Source organism: Manis javanica, chromosome 10 (assembly GCF_040802235.1).
Source record: "Manis javanica isolate MJ-LG chromosome 10, MJ_LKY, whole genome shotgun sequence".
Classification (NCBI taxonomy): Eukaryota; Metazoa; Chordata; class Mammalia; order Pholidota; family Manidae; genus Manis; species Manis javanica.
In genome coordinates, this window is record NC_133165.1 from 109,701,084 (window position 1) to 109,708,102 (window position 7,019).

Below are 7,019 nucleotides of genomic sequence, written 5' to 3' on the forward strand. Positions count from 1 at the left end.
CTCTTCCTACAGTGGCCTCATCCTCACCCCCAACCTTCCCTGCAGACCGGAGGTGGCTGGAGGTGGGCTGGAGTGTGCGGTTGCTTGGGGTCAGAAGCTGGCCCTCCCGTGTGGGGGGAGGGGATCAGGAAGAGGCTGAGGAGGCGGCAGGGGTCGGCCAATTTGAAAGTCCAAAGCCTGGCCAGCAATTTCCTGATGTTTTCCGGAGTGGGCTATGGGAAACAGCAAATCATCCTGAATCCCGTGGCTCCACATTCCTGTCATTCCTGCAGCTGAAAATCCAGTTTTTCCTTATTTCTGGCCCCACCTGTCCCTTGCCAGTCACTTGATCAAGAATCAAGGTACCTCCCCACCCACTCCCATATCATTTCCTGAGGCTGGTGGACATGGGAGGGTGGGCTCCACACTCTGGTCACAGTTGGGAAGTGGCAGGGAGCCTAGCTTCAAGTCCTGATGCTGTGCCCTTAGCAGAGACTTCAGCCCCTTTGCCTAACTTCTCTGAGCCTGTGCCTCCCAGGGCCACCTAAGTCTCAGCATATAAAGCCGTAGGGTATGACACAAGGCGTGCGTACTCACATCCGTCCCAGTTGTGTTGTCACCTGGAGATGAGGTGTGCCCGCTGTGACCTCTGTTCTGTTTAGAGGAGGAAGCACAACTCACTGAGAGCTTTAACAGGATGGTCTCGCTTTCTGTTTCAGACAGGAAGAGCTGCCTTGCAGATCCTTGTAGATACGTGAGTGGGAGACAAATGGTCCTTTTCTAGTGTCCGACAGCCCTTCCTTGTCACTCTGTCCTCAGAGGAAAGATGACCTTCCTGTCAGGAAGGCTCAGAAACCTTGTCTACTCTGCCTGCTTTTGACTTACCGAGCTGGCCAGGGTGATACTGAGGGGCAGTTGGGAGGGCTCAAGCCCCATGCTCTTCACCGTAACCCCCAGTCACCCCTAAAGATCAGAGCATAAACGGGGTCTGACTCTGCAGACCCAACCCTTAAGTCAGGCCCTCTAGTCTTCTGCTGCTTCTGGTCCAATTTCTGCCCCTGAACCCCTCCTAAAGAGCAGCAGGAGCCTGACTGTTCGGGCCTTGAATGCTTAATCAGCACCCAGACTGAACCCTGCCAGCCTGCTGGAAGAATCCCAGTACCAATCATGTTTATTATGGTGGGAAATAAGATGGGAAGTTACAGGAAGGGCAAGGCTAGGGGCCTCGGGGGGGCCCCCTGTGAAGGCATTATGGGCAGGGCCTCCAGAGGCTGTGGAGCTGGGGGTCGTGGGAGGGCTCTTGCTCTCCAAGCGCACAGATACATGACAATGAGTGAATTTATAGTGACAACTAGGTCTGCAATGGTGAACTGAACACAATGCCTGCCTCAGCCCACAGAGACACATCTTGTGATGAAAGTTTTTTTGTCAAGTCAGAAAGAGCTTAGGTAGTGTGGCTTCAAGCAGGCTTCAGCCTCTCAGAGCCTTCTCCTCATCAGTAAATGGGGATAATTTGATAGTCCCTAGCTTATAGAATTGTGAGGAATAAAAGAGGTAATAGTAACAGACACAAAACACACACACACACTATGTATACCACATGGTTAGTGTTCACTAAAGGTGAGCTATAATTAAAGATCTGATGGTCCAATGGGGAGAGAGAGATTTGTATAAATAAATGCTGTACAATGTGAGCAACTCCATGCAACCTTCAGGGATGTACCCTCAGTCCCCAGGCAGGAGACGAGGCTCCTTCTGGAAGCCTTGTTGCCCTTTACTCAGTGCTCCATCACATCCCTTGTCATTCTACGACTGTTTATTGCAATTGGTTACATAACTGTTTTCCACACTGGTCTGCCAGTCCTTCCAGTGTGGGCATGTGGAAATTCCTCTCAAATCAGCAAAGGTGTCTGCTCTAGTTTTCATCTAATTCTAAGGATGGGGTTATGTGGGAAGACCTGGAGTCATGGCTTCTGCCTGGGCCTATCAGGGAAGGCTTCAGGGAGGAGGTGATGTCTGAGCTGGGACTTGAAGCCTCTGTAGGATTTAGAACAGCAGCAGTGGGCATTTCAGGGGTTGCCAGAAGAGGCAAGGAGCAATATGGCAGGCTGAGACCTGAACAAGCAGACTCTAGGACAGAGCAAGGGTCAGGGGGATGTGGTTCAAACCCAGCTCGCCGTCTTAAGGGCATCTATACCCCATTCCAGGAAAACACCTCCTCTCCCTGGGCTCCAGTCTCCCCTCTCAGTATGCTGAGGGGGCTTTGCTAGGTAATCCCTAAGGGCCCTTGCCAGCTTCAATATCTCAGTGGCTTCTTTGACCTGCCTTCCCAAATTGGACAGACCCAGACAGCAAAGAAGGGTATTTCTTAGCTCAGACAGCACCCTCCCAGTGATAGGCAGCATGCGGTCCCCTTCGTTCTGGAGGGTTTAGTTGCCGGGTTGTTTGGTTTGGGATAAGGATGCAAGCCCGCTTGCCTAGTCCCAGATGTAGTTTCCAGCATGTATGTATGTGGGGATCAGCATGGTCTGTGGAGAAAGGCTGAGGGTAGCCGCCTATCCTCAGGCATAGCTGGGATTCCAGGGACCAGTCCTCATCCTGGTGGGCTGGGGCCGGGCTCAAGATGCTGCCCTGGCATGCTTAGGGCATGCCTCTGGCCCAGCAAGGATGGAAGAGAGCAGTGAGGCAGCTGCCACTCTGGCCACTGGAGCCTCCCACATGCCTCCTGCTGCCCAGGCCTAACTCAGGTCCCACAATGCTCCTGTTGTCCACAGCTCTGCCAGGCTATCCCCAGGGAGCAGCTCAGAGCCAAGGGCCTGGGCAGGGCCGTGATTCCTGGGGCACAGTATGGGTAGAAAAGCACAGTAGTCAGACCCACGTGGAACTTGGGGAATCCTAGAATCTGGCAGTCAGAGAAGTTTAGAAAGACAAAATCCTAGAATTAGAGCACAGGTGCTGAGGCCCAGGCTCTGCAAACTGGGGGGATGGCCCTGCTCCACTGTCCCACTCCCTTGGCTTATTTTTTCATTATATACATATACTTGGCTCCGCCAGACTTACCCAGATTCCTCATCTTTCCAGTGATCTGCCTGCGGCCCTGGTGCTACGTTGACAAATTTCCTATTCCTCACTTGAGGATGGTTTTGTTTTAAAATTAGAGCCCGATTTTCTCCTAGCAGCGTTAAACTACCAACAGTTGTTGGTATGAGGAAGTTAAAATGTTTTTTTTCCAAGTGATTGGTTAATACTATGACCAGAGTAATAATTGAAAAATTAATTAGCAACAAATACTGTATGACTCCACTAATGTACTAGAGTAGTCAAATGCACAAGAGTAAAATGGTGGTTGTTGAAATATGGAAGCAGCAGAAGGATGGAGAGGAAATTGGGAGTGAGTGCCAGTGAGTGCTAAGTTTTGGGGGTGATGAAAACGTTCTAAATTAAATAATGGTGATGGTTGCACAACTCTGTAAATATGCTAAAAACCACTGAACTGTTCAGAATGAATTTTACGGTATGTGAATTATATTTCAAAGCTGTTGTTTAAAAAAGTCATAGCTGCTTTTTTTACAAATTCAAACCATAATGAATTTTAAAAAGTAAGTCCGCCATACCCCCAATATCACTCCCATAGTTAACCACCAACAGCATATGGGCTGGAATCCTTTTTTTCCTGATGTTTGAAAACTCCACATATATATACTCATGTAAATGTGTGGATACAGAAATGTATATGATCCACACATCATATACATATGAATTTCCTTCAGAAAAGCAAGACCCTATCACATCTATTATTCTGTATCCCCAGCTTTTGCTGTTTCACACCTTTGGCCGTGTACCTCTGTGACATTGTTTGTTAACAGCTGTGTGGGTTTCTGTTGTCCAGCTGGACCACAACATCATCACCCAGCCCCTTACAAATCAGCATTTAGGTTGTTTCCACGGCTTTGCTGTTAGCAAACAATAAACATATTTGTATGTGTATCTTGGGGCCCCTGGGATAGTACTGCTGGAGGACAGAGTCCTAGAAACAGGTCTGCTGCGTTATAGGGTGTGCATACCCCTACATCTATTGATTGAACCTTCCATAGGAGACATCTTTGGCTGGGTCTTCCAGCAAGTCAGTGGCAAGGACAGTAGGTGGGAGGGTGTTGTGTGTGGAATTGGGCCAGGCACCCCTCCCGCCCCAGGATCAGAACACACTACACACATGGCCTCTGGCTCTGAGAAAAAAGCAGCCCACCGGCCTCTGAACAGGTGCAGAATCAAGTGGACTCAAAAGCCAGAGGCTCCCGTTGGTGATCATGAAATTCTTTTTCCCCAGTTTTTCTGGGTCCCTTCCATGGCAGTTCCTCTCCCTTTTACCTTTCTGAAACTTACCTCAAGGTCTGTGTGTGAGAATAAAAGTAAGCTGTAGGACCTGGTCACTCATTCACTCATTCATTCCCACCAGCGCTCAGTCTGTTAGCTTCTCCCACCGGCTACAGGCTCTGTTTTTTCGCCCTGCCCTTGCACCTCTCTCCCTCACAGCCCTCCTGCAGAGCACAGGGGCAGGAAGAATGGCGAGTGGAAGGCACAGCACCCTTCTCCAAACTAGTGGGGGCTCCTTTGGACACTTGTTGCTCCGGGGGCTTCTTTCTCTTGCCCCTTGTGCTGGATGAAGAGTATCCAGTAGTCTGTCACACTCACCAGACCAGCCAGCACTTCCTGGCCAGGATCCTGCCCACTTCTGGGACACCTGCCACTGTTAGCCTGGAATAAATTAGGTAGGATTCAAATTCTACCTGCAATGACTTCTCTCACTGGCTTGCATTCACTTGGCTTGTTTGGGGGATGGGTGTCATTCAGCTCAGATGTCCTGTCCTCACCTCCAAGACCCCTTCCTTGGCTGCCGTCTGTTCCCTTGGTTCTCTATCACAGTGCCTTGCTGTAGTTTCTTCCTAGCACCACTCGGCATCTGAACTTACCTTCATTGATTTGTGTACTTGTTCCCTGCCTGTCTTCCCCACAGGAATGTTAGTTCCATGAAGGCAGGAGCCCTGTCTTGTTCACTCCCATCTCCACTTGAGCTTCCCACAGCTTCCCAGCTGGGGAGCAGGTGCTCAGTAAATATTTACTGAATCCATGTTTGAATACGAATGCATACACAAGGTCTGGAAGGATAATTTCAAACTGACAACTGTGGCTACTTCTTAAGAAGGGACTGAGATTGAGAGGGACAGTCACATAGGAACTTTAGCTTTATTTTATTTTGAAAGTTTTGATGAGAATGTACTCACTTCTTAATTGATAGCTTGAAAATAAAGCATTGAATTAAAGGCCCAAATCTCTCAGTTTTAATTCTGAAATTATGGCATGCTTTTGGGCCAGTGACCTGACTTGCCTGGCTGGCTGTGGCTTCTGACCTCACCTATAAACACAGTCCCACCTCCCACCTGAGCCCTGGATTTACAGTCTGCACAGCATTTTCCCATCCATTAGCTCACCTGACTACCCATAACAGTACAGGCTAGGCAAAAATGATCTCCATTTTATAGGGTAGACATTGGGGATTGTAGGGGTGAGTTGTTTGGCCTGCGGTCACACAGCTGTGGTCATGCAGGTTCTCACTTCCTATCATGGCGAGCTGACTCAGATAAAGGCCACAAATGACTAATGGGGGCCCAGAGGGCTGTGCTATGTAAGCTATTATTATGGCAACCTGTTCAAGGTCAGATTTGGAGCTCTCTTCAGGGACCTGAAGGGAGCCCGTTAGGCTGCTGAGCACAGGGATATAATCCCTCCTGGGTTTTAATGAAAGAATCTTGGTGGTCTTTGAAGGCCAAGGTGGGTATTGGAGCCCTGAGGCCAACTCCCTGATTATTGAGAGCTCCTGGAACCCTCCTTTCCTGAAGTTGCTTTCCCATAGGGACAGGGCAGGAGGTGGCAATGCAGGGCTGGTGAGGGGCCAAGAGGGCTGGCCAGGCAGCCAGGCCTATGGCAACCCTTCCTATGTAGCCTGAGTCCACCTGCTGGGCCAAGACTATGGCCTTCCAGCCTCAGACAGATGCAGGGTGAGAGGCTGGCCCTGGTTGTGCAAGCTGGGGTCCCCTGCTCTGAGTTGTAATTGCATTCTGGGCTGGGACTCAATGGATTTTTAAGGAGGTGGGATTCCCCATGTTTCCTTGATAATTCACTCAAAAAGGCCCAGGTTAACAACCTGTGTATAAAACATTTTCAGTCCATTTCACCACATTTACTAGGTACCAGGACACAACAGTGTTTGTGAGTCATGACTGAAGGGTGAGGCATGTTACATCTAAATCCTCTCAGCCACTTTGTAAAGCAGGGATTATTCCCATTTTTAAGATGTGGAGACTGAGGTGCAGGAAGGCACAAGATCACTGACCGAGTGAGTAGGGAAAAACCAGGATCCGAGCCTGGGTAGATATGACTCCCAAACCCCTGTTGCTCCCGCTCCCGCTCCCGCTGAGGACTGAGGACGTGACAGATGACTAAGACCATGCTCCTTCCCTGGAGGGGTGGAGCTACAGACCCATCCCAGCTAGTTATTGCATTGGTCAGAGTGACATCACCCAGACAGCCAGAGTAGAGTGGGAGGCCGAATCATCCCCTGGCAGTCAGGAGAGGCGTCTGGGGAGGGGTTGCTGACCCAGGTCTTGGAGGGGAGCAGGAGGAGGCTGCAAAGGCCCAGGGCCAGATGCCCAATGCCACACCTGACAAGGGCCTGCTTCCTAGATAGGAGCCCTGTGCACCACCACCACCCCAGTCAGGGTGGAGGGAGGAGATGGTTCCAGTGCAGTGGGGGGGAGATCTCTGAGCCTACACAGTGGGGAGAACACTGAAGGGCCTGTTGTCCTGCTCAATACTTCACCGACTGGATACCTAGACTGATTGTAGTGGTGGGGGAGGGGAGGGGGGGCACACACTATCTGGGGGTCAGGGGTGTTGTAGGGTAGGGAGACAAGGTGAGGGAAGCTGCCTGATTGGCCAGAGGTGCGTGGAATGTCTCCCAAAGTTTCAAATCAGGGAGGAAG